The following is a 21,906-nucleotide window of genomic DNA, read 5'->3' on the forward strand; positions in this document are numbered from 1 at the left end:
TTAAACCTTACATTGAGACATTAACAATTTATAACTTTTTTTGACATGCACTTTTCTAGATTTTTTTTTATTCTGTCTCTCAATACACCTACCATTAAAATTATAGGCTGATCATTTCTTTGTCAGTGGGCAGGCCCACTTGCACCCAAGACATCAATTGACGCTAATCTAGCTGAAACGGATTAGTGCAGCTGAAGTGAGTATGTTCTTTCCCTTTGCATTTTTTTTAGAGCATCCACTGCTCTGTTCACCACGGTAAACACTATAATTGAGTTTACTTGAGTTCAAAGTATTCATCCACAAGGCGCAGCTTAGTTATAGGGGCCCACTAGTGCAGCCCAAGTTTATACATAGAGCATTCAATGTACAGATGTTTCGGCACCCCTGTCCCTTTATCAATGATAAATGCCCTCAACATTTTTTGCTTTAGCGTTTACTGGAGTGAGGGAACAAGTAAATATCACTTCTCTGTAAGTTAGAGTTCTACTTTAAATGGTGGTTTAACCAATGATAAATAGTTTAATTCCAATGCTGGGTTTGATCCTGAAATCCTGTTACAGGTGTTCTGTGATCTGAAGAGAGTTTGATTGAGTGATGGACATATTTCCATAAATACTTTACAAGTACTTTATAATTAGCTCCTTTAATGTGACTACAAAGATCTTTTTTTTTCTCCATAGTACCTTGCCTCCCTGGTGTTGAACATGTTCAAACACTTCTAATTAACTGTCGTCTGTGTAAAGTACCAATGGAAACTGTGTGATCAGGAACATGGAACCTTTAAATATAGGACGTGCATTGCATTCAGACACACCTGGCCCAATTGTCCTTTGTGGTTGTATCTCCATGGCAATCTATAAAATATGAATACCTGAGGCTTAACTTTATTTCATTGAATGTTGTAATGCTCAATCAAGCCAGGAACATGTTAATGCTTACCACTCTATGAGATGAGTGCTTTGGAAAAATATAGTGGTCCTAATTAAGTATTGGTGAAATGCTGCAATAATAAAGCTGAGTTGATAATTAGTATTTACTATTGTTACTTCTTAATATGTGCAAGTATTTTGTAGACTATGTTTGATGTAATATCATTTTTTGAGTTCAGTAGCCTCTTTTATCATTTTTTTTTTTTTTTGCTTGTAGTACAGGAAATAATTGGTTATCGCCAAATGATTGGTTAGACTAAAGAATTCTAATGAAAGATAACATTTGCTTTTTGTTAATTAAGACAACAGCTATTAGAACTAGCTGTTGAAGGGGGTAGCCCTTAGCATCTCAGAGACTCTTTGTACCTAATATATCTGTAGTGGCAATATTGCTTAGTGTTAAACCTTAAGTATCTTATCCATACAATAACTATTGATTCGCAGGGCTATCACAGGAGCTCTTGGTGTTCTAAATAAAATATAAAATGTGTTCTACACACATTTATACTTTGCTACATGCCCCACAATGGTTTTAATGTTCTTCTTTATTTTCTACTAAGTGCAAATTTATTTGGGGTGAGTATAAGATTCACAATAGATTGATGACTGATGTTAGGTGAATTTAATTGTGTGTGCCTTGCTCCTTAGCCAAGAGAAATTTGTTTTATGGGACATGAATTCCAGGTACAAACAACACAAGTATATCTCTGCAAGTACAAAACAATACGACTCATTTGTATGCTGTTACTAAGTGATATTAAATATTTTGGGAGGTCGAGCACCTAAAAAGGTATCTCTGACAAGATATGATAATAATATACAAACATATGTTTTTTATGTTTTTATTTTGTATTTTTTATGGATACATTGGTTGAGCTAGGAAACTTTGCAAATAATCTGTCTTATTGTTCACTACAATGGAAATTTATTGCATGAAGTGAAAAGGCTAATGTCAGAATATTAAAATATTGAACACATCGTGTGGTTAGTTCAGGCTGCTTTTTCTGTTTACTTTCTGGTTCCATGATAACCATCAGGACAATGCGTTCTTAGATAGTACTTCTCGAGGTCACACATTTCAATCTCATAGCCAGACCCTGCTGTGCAGATATTGCAATAATATCTTCACTTGGCCAAAGTCTTTCCATTGGAATCTCGAAAAACGTAAATATGTCTGGCTTCGTCGTTGGCCTCTGGTATGTTTCCAAAAGACAGACAGAGGACAAGTGAACACAAAGTTTTGACTGTATATCAAATTGTATCCCTTGGTGATATTCTTTGAACTTCTTCTCAAAGATTATACCTTCCAAAAATGAGAGGCTGTAGTTGCACAATCACAAATTTAGAAATTTGGATGAAATAGATTTCTAAATAAAGTATTTTTAGTTTTTATCAAATTTCTTCAGTTTTATAACTATTGTAAATTAAAAATAGATTTGAGGGAAAAAAATTACCTTAAACATAGTACTAAGACGTACATGAAGTCCAAAAAGTTTGTCTACATACTCGCAATTACAAACTGAACTGCTCAAATGACTTTACAGTAGTTGAGTTGTACAAAACCCTACCAATAATCTATTCCCTAAATGTTAATTATAAACATTTATTTACATTGAGTCCATTAAAAACAACTCCTACAGCTTTAAGAATTGTATCAATTTAATTTAACCCCTTAAGGACCACATTTCTGGAATACAAGGGAACCATGACATGTCACACATGTTATGTGTCCTTAAGGGGTTAAAGGACCACTATAGAGCTAGGAAAACAAACTTGATTTCCTGGCACTATAGTGCCCTGAGGGTGTCCCCACCCTCATGGCCCCCCTCCCGCCGGGCTGAAGGGGTTAAATCACTTACCTTTCTCCAGCGCCAGGCTCCCTCGGCGCTGGGGACTCTCCTCGTCCTTCGGACGTTATCGACTGAATGCGCATTTCTCAATGCTTTCCTATGGACGCTGGGGTCTTCTCATTGTGAAAATCACAGTGAGAAGCGCGGAAGCGCCTCTAGCGGCTGTCAATGAGACGGTCACTAGAGGCTGGATTAACCCATATGTAAACATAGCAATTTCTCTGAAACTGCTATGTTTACAGCAGGCAGGGTTAAACCTAGAGGGACCTGGCACCCAGACCACTTCATTAAGCTGAAGTGGTCTGGGTGCCTATAGTGGTCCTTTAATGTGATGTTTAGGTGTACCTCAAAATCTCTAATAACCAGAAAAGAACCTGTAATATCCTTCTTTTCATGCAATCCTTATGTAACTGTTGAGGGGCTAATGGACTCCCGGGAACCACCACAATGCATTCCTAATAACTTGAGTACCCAGAGTTCCTGCTCAAGCAGAAAAAGTGTGCGCCAATGCTGGCATAGGATACCATACTATATGTGACATCCATAGACTGCTTTGGCAGATGAGGGCTGTTATCCCAGTTGGTCCAGTTGACCAAACTCTGGACTGAATTCCTTTGTTGGTCCAGTGAAGGGTGAGTTCTGGAGCAGGATCCCTGTGGTCTGGTGGAGCACAATATCAGGTGCAGATCATTTTAAGATCTCCATTGTGGTTCCAGCGATCAGTCAATGATTCAAAGTACTGGCTGTGTAACTCTGTGTCATGTAAAAGCCAAAGGGGAGCTCTTAAAGTGATCTGCACCCGATATTGGTGCAGACCACAACACTCCCTCAGGCAGGTAAGGGACCTCAGTGCTATGCTGAGAGATCATTTGATATCCCTGTCAGCTTAGGGAATGCACCCTCAGAGCCAGAGCTGGAGCCCCATGCCCCTGTCTAAGTCGAGACCCTAGGAGGCCATCTAAGCCACCTTGTGGGTAATTTGGCTCTGGGAATAGGTATGGTATTTAGCAGTGTTTCTCAATTATTACAACCAAGTATTTTACATATTTTTTTATCAACTACATAAGCTTAATAATTTTTTTTTAAATCTTTATTTATAATTTCATGCATGTCAATTGATTACAACAACATATAGGGTATAGGCTTATATAGGTTACAAATACGTATAGCTCGATATTTGGACGTATACATCAACATTCTGTGTTATAATGCATATGGAGTTATATAGATGGAGCTAGCGAGATTAAACAGGAACATTTTCAGTTATTCAGCCGTCTTTATAGAGTAGCTTAGCGTTTTATGTTTCTAGGGCTGGAATAATGAACCCCTGTCAGAGTAGTGGCTTTGATCTTCGTTCTGTACCAGATATCATTTGTCGTCCATATTCTCCTTTCCCGTGGCATCTGTGTGCCCACGAGATTTACATATTTGTTGTTCATAGCCTAACGTGTTAGTCCTATCTACCCTATGTGAACATGAACGTTTTTTAGGAAATAACCCAGTGATAGGTCGAATTTGAGAGGAAGGATAGAAAGTGAGAGAGTAGGATAAAAGAAAGAGAGGGGGAGGGGTTGAAGGGGGAGGGACAGGGTAGGTTTGGTGTTTGTCAGAGTGGAGTGGCCGGCGCGTGGGGTCACATCCAGGAATTTGCGAAGGACATTTCGACTCTATGTCCATGCAGTCATCAGCAGTTAGTGTAGTCTTCCCATGGCTCCCATGTTTTAAGGAACAGGGGGTATGTGTCTCTTATTTGTGCTGTTATTCTTTGATGTTACGGATGACTTTTTCCATTTGTGGCATATCGGTGTGTAGCCACGTTTGTGCTATGGCTCTTCTAGCAGCCAGGGTTAGCTTGTTGAACAATTTTTGTTCTTTGTTAGTCAGGCTGTCTACTGGTCTCTCTATCAAGAATGGGTCCGGTGTTAGTGTTTTGTGTATCACCTCCGTCAAAAGTCGGGCTATGTCCTCCCAGAATGCTGCTACTTTGGGGCATGTCCACCACACGTGTATGTATGTGCCTTTCTCTCCACACCCCCTCCAGCATGTGTCAATGGATGTTTTGCCCATGCGGTACAGTTTGACCGGTGTGGTGTACCATCTCATAAGTGTTTTGTAGCATTGTTCTTGGTGTATCACGCATATCGATGCTTTTGTTGCTGCTTCCCATATGTCTTGCCATTCTCCCCCCTCTAGTGTTTGTTGTAGGTCGGTTTCCCACTGTGTGACATATGTGGGGGTGTATGTTTTATCCGAGGGTGCACTTAGTTGAGTGTATAGGAGAGTGATGAGGCTGGTACGTGGTACATCGGACATGCACAATGATTCAAAGAAGGTTTGTTTGGCATTGGCTGCTTTCTTCACTTGTGCCCTTCCTGCAAAGTCCCTGAGTTGAATATATCTAAAGTAGTCCTTAGTGGTCAGTGGGGCTAGTGTAGTGAGGTCTTCGAATGTTCTGATAGCATCTGCGTGGTATAGTTGGTGATATTGTTGCATTCCCGTGTTTTCGATGTCCCTAAAATCCCTGGCTGTCAGGCCGGATGGGAAGGCCTTGTTGAGCAGGTACGGTGTAAGTGGTGAGATTGGGTGTGTTAAGGAGTATTTGTGGGCTGTAGAGTCCCATATCCTGATCGAGTTCAGGATTGCTGGGCAGGTCATGGATATCTCCGGTTTGTCAGATTTGGGGACCCATATCCAATATTGTGGGAGATCTGTGTTCATAAGCAGTGTTTCCAGCTCAACCCATCTGTGGGTGTCTGGCGGTGAGTGCCACTCTATTATTTGTGCTAGTTGTGCCGATAAGTAGTAGGCATGGAGGTTGGGTAGTCCCAGTCCTCCTCTACTTTTGGGTGTATATAGGGTTTGTCTGTGCCTCTTCCCCGCCCATATAAGGTCATCTATGGCAGTTTGGATCGGTTTGAGGTCTCCTTTAGTGACCCGTACCGGTAGTGCTTGGAAGAGGAACAGGAGGCGTGGTAGTATGTTCATCTTGACGCTGTGCAGTCTTCCTATCCAAGATATTGGTTTATCTTGCCACTTAGCAAGGTCCTTTATTAGCGTGGTCAATAGGCGTTTGTGATTTTCCGTGTATAAGTCATTGGGATCGGGTGTGAGTGCTACCCTCAAGTACTTAATTGGCCGTCGGCTAATGTTCAGTTTATGGGTTTGGGCCAGCCAGTTGGTGTCTGAATCGGAGAGTCCGATGGGCATGCCCATCGATTTATCAACGTTTATCTTGTACCCCGAGACGCGTTTGTATTTGTCTAGCAGATCGAGGAGGTTTGGCACCGAGTCTTTCGGGTCGGTTAGAGTCAGTAATATATCATCTGCATAGGCCGAGACTTTAACTCCTCTGTTGCTATTCTGACGCCCCTGATCCCCGGATGTTCCCTTATGAGCCGCATTAGAGGCTCAAGGGCTAGAATAAATAAGAGGGGGGACAGGGGGCAACCCTGTCATGTACCATTTTTGAGGGCAAAAGGGCATTGCGTTGTTCCAGGTACTAGTGTTTGCGCTTTGGGGTTTGTGTACAGGGCGTGGACTGCGTTGATGAATGTGTCCGGTAGGTGCATGTCGCGTAGAAGCGTGAAAAGAAAGGGCCATAAGACCCTATCAAACGCCTTCTCAGCATCCAGGGAGAGGATCAGAGTAGGCATTTGTTTGTTCCCGGCCCTCCATATGAGATCCGTTGCCCTTCGTGTGTTCTCATATAACTGTCTTGTGGGGACAAAGCCCACTTGGTCGGCATGTATGTATTTGGTGAGGAGTGGGTTCAGTCGGTTGGCTATTAGTTTAGCATATGCTTTGAGGTCAACATTTATGAGGGATATGGGTCGGTAGTTGGCGATGTGTGTGGTATCCTTGTCTGGTTTAGGGATAAGGGTTATGTCTGCTGTCGAGAGGTCTTGATGCGGCGTTTCTCCCTCTGTCCATTGTTTGTACATTTTAGTTAGGTGTGGTGTTAGTTCGTTTCTGAAGGTCTTATAGTTTATGCCATCGAAGCCATCAGGACCTGGGGCTTTGTTCCCCTTGAGCCCTGCAATTGCTGTTACTACTTCGTCCACGTCTATGGGCGTTCCTAAGGGTTCTGTCAGGTTCGCTGCGAGTTTCGGGAGTTGGGCCTTGATGAGGAATGTCTTGAGCTCTGTCATGTACTCTGTGTTGGACTCCGTCAGGGTGGGAGAGTGGTCATAGAGCTGTGCATAGAACTGTGTGAATTCGTCATTGACGTCTGTGGGGTTGGTAAGGATCATTCCTTGTTTGTTTCTGACGATTATTGTCGTGATCTTGTTTGGATTGGGCCGTAAGGCTCTTGCGAGAAGGGTGTCCATTTTATTGGACTTCTCGTAAAAGAGTCTTTTTGTGTGGCGTATGTCATTGCTGACTTCGTCCACAATCACCTCCCTGATCATTCGTCTAATTTCTTGTACATTCCTTGACGGAGTTTGTGTGGCCTTTTGTTTATGTTGCATCTCAGTTCTGCGTAATTGTTTTTGTAAGTCCATGAGTGTTTCGTATTTTTTCCTTTTATGGTGTGTGGCCAGTTTGATAAGGAGGCCTCTGATTACAGGCTTATGGGCCGCCCAGAGGGTAGTGGGAGATATGTCAGGGGTATCATTGGTTTGAAAGTATTGTGTTATCTCTTGCCTAATGCTCTCTTGTATTTGTGAGTTTTTAAGGAGGGAGGCATTCATCCTCCACTTCCAGGGTGTTTGTGTTCCAGCGGTTTTAAGAGTTATCTCTATGTCTGCGTGATCTGACCAGGAGATTAGGTTTATCGCGGTGGTTTTGACCCATTGCATACCCAGCTTGTTCGTGAGGAATAGATCAATGCGAGAGTAGGTGGCATGGGGGGCCGAGTAGAACGTATAGTCACGTTCACCTGGGTGTTGGATGCGCCATGGATCCAGCAGTCCTGTGTTAAGGATGCTGGATCCATGTGTTGTGATCGTGGGAGATGTTGTCCTCCCCCCCATCTGTCGCCGAGCAGGGTGTCGCATTAAGAACCCCCCACTATTAATATTCCCCTTGGGAGAGTGTTTATCCTTGTTTTGAGTACTGTCCAGAACTCTGGTGTGGGGGAGTTCGGGGCGTATACATTTACCAGGTGATAGGTGTTGGAGTGGAGTGTGCCCAAGAGTACCACGTACCGGCCCTCCATGTCAGTTTGTATGTTTGTGACCTGTATGGGGCATGTCTTATGTATGAGTATCTCTACTCCATTTTTTTCCAGGGGGCTCAAGATGCATATGCCCTTGTGTATATGTGGTTTGTTAAAGTAATGCGTGAGCTATGTGGTATGTGGGTTTCTTGCACGAATGCGATGTCTGCCCTCTGTCGTCTCATTTCTCTGAGAAGTAGTCTGCGTTTTGCAGGTATATTTAGCCCATTCACGTTCAGTGAAGTTATTTTTAAGTCCATGTCTGTGTGGAGTGGTATGTGTCAGCTTACCCAACCTGAGACGGAGTGTCAGTCTATTTCGTGTTCCCGTCAGGACCGGTGCCGTCCACCCCAGCCGACGTATCCTCAGAGTCTGGCCTCTGCCAAGTCTCGTGCGTATGGATGAGGGGCAGGGGGGAGGATTGGGGGGTAGGGGTTAGGGAGGGAGGGGGGGTTGGTTGAGATAGGTAGGTAGGAGGTTGTAGTGAGTAAACAACCTAAGAAGAAGCAGATGTACAAGTTAAATAAACAAGTCAATAAACTTTGTGAACCAATCAAGATCACTTTTTGCGTTATATAGCAAAACAATCAATACAATTATCTGGGTCTTACTAGTCGCCAGAAGCTATAGGGGGTGGGCGTCCACCGCGTTAAGGGGAACTCCTCGAAACGGGGGGAAAGCTCAGCCGGTATGCACCCTGGCGAGGCTCAAACAAAATATAAACAACCTGTGTCTTCTGGTCAGCTTGGGGGGGGAGAGGGGTTTTCCACTTGTATCATCCCTGCCTGTTCTGACCTTCTACATCCTACATTACGATTCCTTATGCCAGTTATCCCTTGGTTTAGGTGGGGTTGTGTCACGTTTACATAGATTGAGATGGAGCTCAACTGCAGATTTCCTTGGATTTAGTTGAAGATTTAGATTTATAGAGAATAATGTAGGAACTGGCAATACAATATAGGAAATACGGTTACTGTATCTTTAATTATTCGGTTGAAGGAGAAAATAGGTACTGTATCTTTAAATACTTCAATATTGGCAAGTGGCTTCCTTATTGCAATCAAGTATAGTTGCTTTTGCAAGAAATAAGTTAATTGAATGAAGCTGTAATGAAGTTAAACCAACAGTGAATTGAATGAGGATTTAAGCTAGCAGGATACGTTATCAGCTGGAGCCTGGAAATTTAGAGAGCAGGTTACAGCAGATTTGATTTGAGGACTTGAGAGCAGACCTAAGGATGAGTGCTCAGGAGTCTTTGAGAGAAAAAGTTTGTATAACAGATGAAACGATTAACTTAGCTTCCTGAGGCTGAAGTTTGGTTCCAGAGTTCCCCTCCAGGAAGGTTCTTTGGGAGACAGGACGAGAGGAGTCAGATACAAGCCGTGGTCGAGGAGAGGAGAAGGCGGTTAGACGAGTTTCAGTCCGATTCGGTACACAGGTAAGTTGCAGAGAGTGATTTTCAGCCGGTTAAGTTCCGCGGTACGTCGTTCATTAATCCAGCGTCTTGTGTCTGGCACGGTCGCATTATGTAGCGTGATGAGACCGCGTCAGAGAGGGGGTGTGGCTAAGCTGCGTCAACCCGGAAGAGACAGGAATTACTGGTAACGGGCATGACAGGTTGTTCCATGTGTAATATTGAGGTGAACTAGTATCATCTGCAGGGAGGGGTAACGTAAGCTTGTTTGCTATATCGTTCGTGCGATGGTGCTATCAGTATCCCCTGTTCACTATCCTTGGAGCTATTGGTTCAGGCTTCCCTGCTGAGCTTTAGCCTTATAGGAGGGGTGCTGTGACCTTTGTTCCCACTGGCATGAGTCTCAGAATTGTGCAGCTCATTTTATAATCATTGTTATTATGTGGAACTTGTGCCCCTTGTTTGTGCCTGTGTTGACTGATCTTTCCAGTATGTGTCTGTCTCCATCCCTTCAGTTGTTAGCACTGCTTTGCGATCTGGGATGGGTGATTCCCTGTGGGTGTGGTGTCATCTGGGCTGGCCTTCGAACGTTTCTATCCTAATATCTCCTTCCCAGGTTTAGGCGGGAGCGCCAGGTCTCATGACCCGAGATTCCTGCTCTTTTGATAGTGGTCATATGTTAGGTCTATGACAGGTAATGGCTGCTGTCGTTTGTCCCCAGTATGACATGCATCTTAATTCCACATTATTCTCTACATATAGCGTGCAATCCAGTGTGTGTAAGCGCAGTTAAGCGGATATTTTCATTGTGTTTCCCTCCCCCCCCTCTTTTTTTTGGGGGGGGGGGGGTGGTCCCCCCCTCCCCAATTTAGGCAATTCTACCTCTGATATTTCGTATGTAAAGACTGGAATGGTATAGCCCAACTCAGGAATGGTATACACTGGCCCAACACTGGAATGGTATAGCCCAACTAATGTAGTGCCCATTTGGTGTTCAAGTGGGTCAGAGTATGGTTAGCTCGTATGTAAGCGTAAGAGCCCTCATGTAGCCCTCGTCATCCCAGGTTTCCGTAGTCAATAGGCCTCAGGTGCCTCCCTCTCCTTTCCCCCGTACCCCAGCGTTAACACATTAAGCCTTAATTTAACATTAAGTCCCCGCCAATAGGCCCTAACTTAGAGCAACAGTTTGTGAAGTAATATAGAAGATGCTATATAGCGTGTGTAAGTTCAGCATTGTTATATACATTACTATATGACCACGGTTCAGGTCAACCGGGAGTCATGATCCTCCCAGCTGTCAGGTAAGGGTGGCAGGTCTGTGATGCCAGTCGCCGGGAGTTGCAGGTCCTCCGGCACCAGGATATCCCGGTCTTTCAGAAAGTCTCGAATGTTGGTAGTGGGTAGCAATATTGCCGGTGAAGGTCCATGGAAGATTATAATCTTGAAGGGGTAGCCCATTGCAAATCGGATCCCCTTCTGTCGCACTAGATCCGTGACTGGTTTCCATGCCTGTCTACGGAGGAGGGTTGCTGGGGCGATGTCTTGGTACAGTTGTAACTCAGCACCTTCATGTTGAAACGGTGACACGTGGCGACAGCCTCTGGGTCATGAGCATCTCCGCCACTGATGGAGCGTCTTTTGGGCCCTTTTTGGCGGGCTTGCGGCTGGACATCCGTGGTAGGTGAAGGCGGGTAGCCTGGGGGTTGCTGGGGTTGAGTTTGAATGCTTGTGGTTCAGGTTAGTGCAGATTGCAGCGCGTTTTCGTGAGCCTCTGGTGCGGAGCTTCGACTTTAGGCGGCCATCACGGTCGGCAGTCAGACCACGCCCCCATAACCTTAATATTTAACTTTCTTTTATAAAGTTCTAATAGCAATTTCATACTACCATGTATGACAATTTACAACGATCCACCTATCTGTTCCAAGTCTCTAATTCTCTGATTTTCGAGGGTCAGTTCTCTGGTGTCATCATCTGTTTTTCTCTAAGCTGAATACTAGTACTCTAGGTCAGTATTTTCCTCTCTGTGTTTTCTATGCCTGTATATCTTAGCATTGCCACATGGCTGTTTATTTAATCAATATATTTAATAGGTGTATGGAACCAAATGGAGGTCTATAATGTCAAGGTTCCCCCATGTATTCATCCAGTATTGGCTTTTGCAGTGGAACTCCATGAGTAGCTATATATTAATTCATATATTGTTGCATGTCCCTGATAAAATATGTTGAGTCCTGCCTGATCTTGATCATTCTTTTTCACTCCTTCTGTATCCTCCAGTCCTTTTCTGACCATGTTCTTTTTACTGATTGTTCCATATTCAGACTCCGGACCATCCAAATTATATACTAGCCTGACTAACCAGTCTATCTACTAACCAGACTAACCAGGCTATCTACTAACCAGACTATCTACTAGCCTGACTAACCAGGCTATCTACTAATCTGACTAACCAGGCTATCTACTAATCTGACTAACCAGTCCATCTACTAACCTGACTAACCAGGCTATCAACTAACCTGACTAACCAGGCTATCAGCTAACCTGACTAACCAGGCTATCAGCTAACCTGACTAACCAGGCTATCTACTAACCTGACTAACCAGTCCATCTACTAACCTGACTTACCAGTCTATCTGCTAACCTGACTAACCAGTCCATCTACTAACCTGACTAACCAGTCCATCTACTAACCTGACTTACCAGGCTATCTGCTAACCTGACTAACCAGGCTATCTGCTAACCTGACTAACTAGGTTATCTACTAATCTGAGTAACCAGTCTATCTACTAATCTGACTAACCAGTCTATCTACTAATTTTATTTATTTATTTATTATTGCCATTTATATAGCGCCAACAGATTCCGTAGCGCTTTACAATATAATGTGCCTGAATAGGCTATCTACTAATTTGATTAGCAAGACTATCTACTAACTTGTTCCAGTGTTAACTGTCACTGATATTGTCTGTAATCACACTGCTAAACCTAAGTCATCCTGTACTCCATAGTCTGTCATGACCAAATCGGAACCTATGTATAACTTGCAATTCTTAAGTAAAGAATCAGAAGACTTGAGTCTCTATGTAACAATGATGATACAACATCATGGCAGACTACTAAGCCTATTAAACTCTTGGTGATAATGCCACAATTTTTAAGAAGTTTGACAAGGATCTATTATCACCTCTTTAGATGTATCCATTGGTGTGTAAACATGACTCTAACTTTAGATTATGAGTCAAACCTTGCTGCTAAATGTACATGCTATTCTCTAAACTCCGACCTATAGGGAATTCCAATCCCAATGACAAAACAGACACATAAATAGCTTATTCAACTCAGCTATAATCAAGTAAGCCACAAGAAAGGGGTTAGAGACAGAACCCATAATGTACTGGCCTGTAGCCCCAAATATTTTTTCATTAGCAGGCTCCAATGCACTTTGTGCCCACTATAATTGATAAGAGTCGGCAAGGAGCAGAAGCAGCACAGTGACAGAGATACGGGGAATATTCCATATGTTTCGCTACTACTGTAATGCTTCCAGCCCTGGCTGAAACTAACTGAGGGTAACGGACAGGGAGAGTGCACAGGACCGACAGATGGGACAGTCTAGAGCTGGACTGACGGACCACTGCCTGCTCTCTATAGGAAACTTGGAGCTGCAGGCTCTGTCTGTATCTGTATGTGCCTCTCTGTGTCTGTGTGTGTGTCTCTGTGTGTGTGTGTCTTTGCCTGTTCATGCAAGAGGCAGGTTAAAGGGTGGAGTTTGGTAAAGGTCAGTGTGGTGTTTTAGGAAGAGGGTCACCAAATTATTTTTGAACTCCATCACAAGTGTTTGTTGACCATAGCAGCACCCTGTTTATAGTCACAGTTGGGATATTTTAGCTTCAATTTTGCCATTTGGATTTTAATTCAGTACTTTGTTTTGTGAATAAAGTCCATAGTGATATATCCTGTTTGATTATACAAATACAGCTTTAGGGGTTAAACACTTTTTATTTCTTACAGCTGCTAAAAATAAATTGTAATTCAAAAATGGAAGAAAAACACCTAAGTTTCTTAGCACCTGTTCGTAATATCAGTTTGCAATATATAAAATATACTTTGGCACAGTAAAAGCCAGCTCTTTCATGCTTTCTTGTGGCAAATTATATCTCTGGTTTTGCATAAAGTTTAACAGCACAGGTGAAAACAAATCCAGCCTTTTAATGGGAAAAAGAGTGGAAAGCCAAGTGGGATTAACTTCTGATACTTATATCCCGCATGTTTAACCTGCAAAAATGACTAACATGTTCACACAAGATAGGCAGCTGCATATTTTCATGATTTTGGTAGCATTTCTTTATAATTTATATGGTTGTGTAATGAGGCATGAGACATAATTGAACATTGTTAGATCTATGAGATCCTTGTGCACTAAAGTCATCCCAAGATACCTCTATTTCCATTTTATGATCATACTTGTTTACATAGATGGAAGGTTACATGGTTTCATCTGGAACATCAGAGCAATGTCAAGTCATTAATCCCTTCACTGGTTGAGTATGTTTCTCTGACAGACGAGAGATGTTAAGAGGTTTGAATGGATATTGTTTTCCCTTTCAGATCTTATGGTCTCTAACTACAATAGGTGGCCCTGGTGGATTGATGGCTTACTAACTACCTAGTTCAGATATAGGCAACCTTTGGCACTCCAGATGTTGTGGACTACATCCCCCATAATGCTCTTACACCCATAATGCTGGTAAAGCATCATGGGAGGTGTAGTCCAAAACATCTGGCGTGCCGAAGGTTGTCTATGCCTGACCTAGTTAAATGGTTCTCCTGAAGGCATCTCAATGGCTTCCATAGATATGTAGCATTTAACTTCCGATAGATATAATGGGAAAGTATGGTCATGTGCACAAGCTTGGTTGCTTATAGTTTTAACATAAAGTTACCTTCAAGTTGCAATCAAAACTTTGTAGTTATCTTGCTTATAATAGCTTAATAGAATATTAAGATCAAGGTAAGGTGAGCCTAAAATTATTATTTATAAAGAAACAAAAAATCGACAGGGCTGTACAATAGCTGGGCTAACAAACAAGTAATTGCAACAAGACAAGTTGGACATACAGAAATAGAAGGTTATGAGGACCCTGCTCATATGAGCTTACATTCCAAGGAGAGTGGGGCAAAATTACACAAAAGGTAAAGGTAAAATGTACATCATGTAATGGAAAAGTAGGATGCTAGAAGGGTTTACAATGAAGGCTTTGTTTATTAGATGATGTACTTGCAGGAGAGGAGGTGGATTAGCAAGGTGTGGGAAAGGAAAGCTGGTAACAGTTTAATTGATATTGCTTCTTGAATAAGTGAGTTTTCAGTGAACGAATGGAGACTAGGTGAGAGTCTAATAAAGTAGGAAAGGAACCCTATAGAAGTCTTGAAGGTTAATATCAGAGATGCGAGTAGAAACATAGGCACAGATCTTGGGCAGCGTGTAGGAGCTTTAATGGGACAAACTTGCATATTAGGGAGAACAGATGGATAGGATCAGTGCTATGAACATGTCTAAAAAAAATAAGCCAATAACCAGATATCATACGTAGCTTCGAGTTGTATTCATGAAACCTGAAATGGGTTAATTTTTTTTCAATCTTAATTTTCACTCTTTAATTATGCACCACACTGGCAAAGTGTATTTCATGCAAATATTTTGTTAAGTTTTGTTGTGATGCCATAGCAACTCCCCCTGTTTCTTCTTCCAAATATATGCCTGCCATGTATTTGACATTCCATTTATTTGTTTATTTTTTTCAACAAAAAAAAAAAAGAAAAAAGAAAAAGAAACATATGATCTCAACTTTTGGCATACCAGATATAATGAACTACTGGAGTTAACGAATGAGAAGCCCGTGGAATGCAGGACGGCAGTGTAAAAGTAGCCAGAGGAAATATAAAATTAATTAGCAACATAATTTAGATCCTTGCATACCTTGTAAATGTCCCTGAGTGTTTGCACTAGCAAGATACTTTTGGCCGAATTTCTGCTCTCTGATTTCAAAGAACCTGTAGAGTAATGTAATTTCAATGTAACTAAACCACTTAGATATGTAGAACTGGCCTAAAACACTTAACTGCACAGTACAGACAAACTTTGTCAGGGGTAAATGAAGGTGAACTTTGTAGGATGTGAAATATGTAGAAAATAGGAAGACAAGAGTCCTAAGAAATTGCAGAAAAAGAGGTAGAGGAATTAAAACACAACATCAGATAACAAGACTAGCATCCTTGAAGGAACCAAAAATATTGGGGTAGCTTCTAAAGAAAATCCAATAATACCTATATACATAACCACGTGGTTTGGACAAGCAAAAATGCTTCTCTGTAACTCTGCACTAGTGGAGCATTGCATCATTTTAATGTGTTTCTGTATATAAAGTATGAGATGAGATAAGTTCTGTTTTTTTAATTCACAAACAACTATTTAAGATTTTTTTCAATAAAAAAAAAAGTGTCAATGGATTTATCAATAGTACATAAGCATTCTTGAACAAGAACAAATTTTTCAATATCTCAGAAAACAAACCGTTACTCGAACAGGCTTTCTCTCCAAGATATATTATGCAGTGGGATTTATTCACTAAGCGGTGATATGTATGTGAATTTCATGGCAGGAAAAGGCAATTGTTACCTGAGTCATGCAAAACAAATGTTGTGGGCTGTGTCATTGTTATTCTGCGAATTAAAATAGCAGGAGAGGTTTTGAGATTTCTGTTGTCACAGTTCTGTAAGAATGACGCAGCAGTTCTTTGTGAGCACAATGTAGGTTGCACATGTGCTGGTTGAGCCATTTCTCAATGTTTTCCAGGTCTGGAGAGGTTCAATGGTGTATTTTCCACTGAAATACAGTTTTTGTGGTTGACCATCTTGCCAGACTGCCACCCCATGCCAGATATCCACACAGAGATCTTTCCCTTCCCTCGATGAGCAAAAAGGACATTCATTTGTACTTGCCCCCCAGACCAATAGTTCACCGCCCTACCCTGGGGTAAATTTAGAAATCTCATCTCACTTCATTAACTATACGAAATAAACCTAGCATTTCTTGTGGGAGGAAGTTTGTAAACTTAGTCTTTCAACTTGTATAACGAGATTTTTCAACTCACCAAAACGTCATGATTTTGTAAATGACTCCCATGTCCACCATTGCTACATTACCAAAAGATTCTAAACATGCATCCTACACCAAACTATTGGTGAAAATACATTATTCCTAGGATAATTGTAACACTAAATATGACAGAAAATGCTAGACCAAGAGATAAAGGAGTAAAACAGGATAGGCACATATCAATCATCCTTAGAGTTACTGGGCATAATATAGATACACCAATGTAGGCAAAGTACATAGTAAAAAACAGTACTCGGAGCCAAGGGTATAATAAATACTTGATTCACAAGACAAGTCAGAGAGATCTAGAACCACAACAAATAAGCTGAGTTGAAACCCAATTTAGGCTACAAGAAAGAAGACATTATCGGTCACACAGAAACCAAATAATGCACCCTTCTTCAGAACAGCAGGTTTTGCATGCATCACCAGAATGTGCATGTGTGAATATGCTAAACTGATATGCTGTACCCATTACGGGGTAAATGAGACCAGGATTTAATATTATAAATTAGGATTAGGACACAGCAATGGCAGTAGAATTGCGAAAGATTATTTTGGTATGAGGCGTCACTCAGAAATGGTAGGGTGCAGATTAACAGGTAACCTGACTCTTAACTAATGAAACATGGAGCACCATGAATTGTAGAGATCTATCCCCTCTCATAACCCACAACATTGTCTGTGGTATCTGTCCCTCCATCCCCCTTATTCCCATACCATTGGAGATGACTGGCATGCAACTGGGAAGGTCTTTGGATTATACAATGCTAGCAGCAAACAAAAAAAAAGATCTGGCTCCATACTATACAATATTGATGAGGTCTAGAGGGACATCTGGGACATCCAACCATAAAGGCTCTAAACATAAAAATAACATAAGGCATTTAGGAATTGCAGTGTACTGTCAAGGAAATGCAGGTGCACAGCTGAGGGAAATTAATGAAATATTAAATGGGAGAATTAATAATCTGTGCCATGAGACAATTCTAAGAAAATAAGTTGCAGTGTCTGGAATTTATGGAGAATGTGATACAAGGGCTGCCAACATTCCAATTTTCTGATGAAAAAAACTAGTTTTATTACTGTCTGGTTGTTTAAATACAATTTTCTGGACTAAAAAGAGACTAATTTTACATAGTCACTATCCATCTATATTGATAGGCGCTCATCTCAACTGTAAACATTACTTTTTGTGAAACGTGAATTAACTCATCCTAACGTTGTAGTAAAGTAACACAAGTTTGTCACTTTACAAAGTACATGTGCTAGTTCTAAATTATCCAAACGGCAAAACACCTATCTTATCTTACCTAAATAGTGATGTACCGAACTGTTCGCTTGTGAATAGTTCCCGGCGAACATAGCGTGTTCGCGTTCGCCACAGCGTGCGAACACATGCGCGGTTCGATCCGCCCCCTATTCGTCATCATTGAGTAAACATTGACCCTGTGCCTCACGGTCAGCAGACACATTCCAGCAAATTAGCAGCAGACCTTCCAGACCCTCCCACCTCCTGTACAGCATCCATTTTAGATTCATTCTGAAGCTGCATTCTTAGATAGAGGAGGGAAAGTGTAGCTGCTGCTCATTTGATAGGGAAATTGATAGCTAGGCTAGGGTATTCAGTGTCCACTGCAGTCCTGAAGGACTCATCTGATCTCTGCTGTAAGGACAGCACCCCCAAACATCAGTCTGCTTTTTTTTTCTTTTCTGTGTAATGTAATTGCAGTTGCCTGCCTGCCAGCTTCTGTGTCAGGCTCACAGTGGATACTGTGCCCACTTGCCCAGTGCCACCACTCATATCTGGTGTCACAATAGCTTAAGCTCGCATTTAAAAACAAATTAAAATGTTTTCACTGTAATAGATTGAATAGCAGTTAGTTGTCTGCAAGCGTCTGGGTTTCAGGCCTTCAGCGTGTACTCTGCCAACCTCTGCCAGTGTACTTTGCCACTCATATCTGGTGTCTCTATAGCGTGCCTTTAAAAAGAAAAAAAAATTTCACTGTAAGCTAATAGCAGTTAGTTGTCTGCAAGCGTCTGGGTTTCAGGCCTTCAGCGTGTACTCTGCCAACCTCTGCCAGTGCACTTTGCCACTCATATCTGGTGTCACTATAGCGTGCCTTTAAAAAGAAAAAAAATTGTTTTCACTGTTATAGATTGAATAGCAGTTAGTTGTCTTCAGTGTGTACTCTGCCAACCTCTGCCACTGCACAGTGCCACTCATATCTGGTCGCACAGTAGCTTCCACGCATAGTACCACTAATCCAAAAACAAATGACAGGCAGAGGCAGGCCACCCCACAGGCGCCATCGTGGTCGTGGTGCTGTGATTCCCTTTTGCCCAGTTTTCAGAGGCCACGTACCCTGAACTTGAAAAGTTCTGAAGACATAGCTGACTGGCTAACACAGGACACCCAATCTTCTACAGCTTCCGCTCGGAACCTTGACGCACCATCCTCCTCCAGCTTATCTTGGGGCACCTCTCAAGATACCACTCACCCGCCTGCCGCCACCACCAACACTAGCACCACAGCAGCTTCACTTGGTATGTCAGAGGAGTTATTTACACATCCGTTTGAAGAAATGAGTGATGCGCAACCATTATTGCCAGAGGATGTAGATAACAGGGATATATCTCAAGCAGGCAGCATTGCACACATGGACGTACGGTGTGATGATGATGATGTTGTCCCCGCTGCTGCTTTCTTTGCTGAGTTGTCAGATACAAGTGAAGCGGTTGATGATGATGATGCATCCATGGATGTCACGTGGGTGCCCGCTCGGCAAGAAGAAGAACATGGCGAAAGTTCAGATGGGGAGACAGAGAGGAGTAGGAGGAGACGAGTTGGAAGCAGGGGGAGGTCGTCGCAAGGAGCTAGTGGCACAGTCAGACAGCATGCATCGGCACCCAGGGTCAGCCCGACAGCACGCCAATCAATGCATGCTGTGTCCACCACCAGAATGCCGTCATTGCAGAGCTCAGCAGTGTGGCATTTTTTTTGTGTGTCTGCCTCTGACAACAGCGATGCCATTTGCAACCTGTGCCAAAAGAAACTGAGTCGTGGGAAGTCCAACACCCACCCACGTACAACTGCTTTGCGTAGGCACATGATCGCACATCACAAACGCCTATGGGATCAACACATGAGTAATAGCAGCACACAAACTCAAAGCCGCCATCCTCCTCCTGGTCCAGCATCTTCAGCCACGTCAACCACTGATGTCCTCCTTGCCCCCTTTCAACCATCCGCCACTCCGTCTCTCGCCTTGAGCAGTTCCCTGCTCATCTGCCCACAGTCAGGTGTCTGTCAAGGACATGTTTGAGCGTAAGAAGCCAATGTCAGAAAGTCACCCCCTTGCCCAGCATCTGACAGCTGGCTTGTCTGAACTATTAGCCCGCCAGCTTTTACCATACAAGCTGGTGGAGTCTGAGGCGTTAAAAAAATTTGTGGCTATTGGGACACCGCAGTGGAAGGTACCCGGACAAAATTTCTTTTCACAAAAGGCAATCCCCAACCTGTACTCGATTGTGCAAAAGGAAGTAATGGCATGTCTGGCACACAGTGTTAGGGCAAGGGTCCATCTGACCACTGATACCTGATCTGCAAAGCATGGTCAGGGCAGGTATATCACCTACACTGCGCATTGGGTAAACCTGCTGATGGCTGCCAAGCATGGAATGCGTGGCTCTGCAGAGGAGTTGGTGACACCGCCACGACTTGCAGGCAGGCCTGCTGCCACCTCCTCTACTCCTCCTACTCCATCCTCTTCCATAACCTCCTCGGCTGAGTCCTCTTCTGCTGCTGCGTCTTGCTCCATATCAACGGCACCCCCCAGCTCCCCAGGTACTATTCCTCATCCCGGATACGGCAGTGTCACGCCGTCTTGGGTTTGACTTGCTTGAAAACAGAGAGTCACACCGGACAAGCACTCCTGTCTGCCCTGAACGCACAGGTGGAAAAGTGGCTGACTCCGCAGCAACTGGATATCGGCAAAGTGGTTTGTGACAACGGAACAAATTTGTTGGGACATTGAAGTTGGGCAAGTTGACACATGTGCCCTGCATGGCACATGTGTGTAATCTAATCGTACAACGCTTTATGCATAAGTACACAGGCTTACAGGACATCCTGAAGCAGGCCAGGAAGGTGTGTGGACATTTCAGGCGTTCCTACATGGCCATGGCGCACTTTGCAGATATCCAGCGGCGAAACAACATGCCAGTGAGGCGCTTGATTTGCGACAGCCCGACACGTTGGAATTCAACACTCCTAATGTTCGACCGCCTGCTCCAACAAGAAAAAGCCGTTAATGAATATTTGTATGACCGGGGTGCTAGGATAGCCTCTGGGGAGCGGGGAATTTTTTTGGCACGTTACTGGACGCTCATGCGCAATGCCTGTAGGCTCATGCGTCCTTTTGAGGAGGTGACAAACCTAGTCAGTCGAACCGAAGGCACCATCAGCGACATTATACCATTTATTTTCTTCCTGGAGCGTGCCCTGCGAAGAGTGCTGGGTCAGGCCGTAGATCAGCGTGAAGAGGAAGAGGAAGAGTTGTGGTCACCATCACCACCAGAAACAGCCTTATCAGCATCGCTTGCTGGACCTGCGGCAACGCTGGAAGAGGATTGTGAGGAAGAGGAGTCAGAGGAGGAATGTGGCTTTGAGGAGGAGGAGGAAGACCAACCACAACAGGCATCCCAGGGTGCTCGTTGTCACCTATCTGGTACCCGTGGTGTTGTACGTGGCTGGGGGAAAGAACATATCTTCATTGAGATCATTGAGGAGGAGGAACGGGAAATGAGTAGCTCGGCATCCAACCTTGTGCAAATGGGGTCTTTCATGCTGTCGTGCCTGTTGAGGGACCCTCGTATAAAAAGGCTGAAGGAGAACGACCTGTACTGGGTGTCCACGCTACTAGACCCCCGGTATAAGCAGAAAGTGGCGGAAATGTTACCAAATTACAAGTTGGAAAGGATGCAGCATTTGCAAAATAAATTAAAAAGTATGCTTTACACAGCGTATAAGGGTGATGTCACAGCACAACGGGAATCTAACAGGGGAAGAGGTGAAAGTCATCCTCCTCCCACGACCAGGCCGGCAAGGACAGGACGCTTTAAAGAAGTGTTGTTGATGGAGGACATGCAGAGCTTTTTAAGTCCTACGCATCGCCACAGCCCTTCGGGATCCACCCTCAGAGAACGACTCGACTGACAGGTAGCAGACTACCTCGCCTTAACTGCAGATATCGACACTCTGAGGAGCAATTGAACCCCTTGACTACTGGGTGTGCAGGCTTGACCTGTGGCCTGAGCTATCCCAATTTGCAATAGAACTTCTGGCCTGCCCCGCTTCAAGTGTCCTGTCAGAAAGGACCTTCAGTGCAGCAGGA

The sequence above is a fragment of the Pelobates fuscus genome, chromosome 9 (genome assembly GCF_036172605.1).
Source record: "Pelobates fuscus isolate aPelFus1 chromosome 9, aPelFus1.pri, whole genome shotgun sequence".
Taxonomy (NCBI): Eukaryota; Metazoa; Chordata; class Amphibia; order Anura; family Pelobatidae; genus Pelobates; species Pelobates fuscus.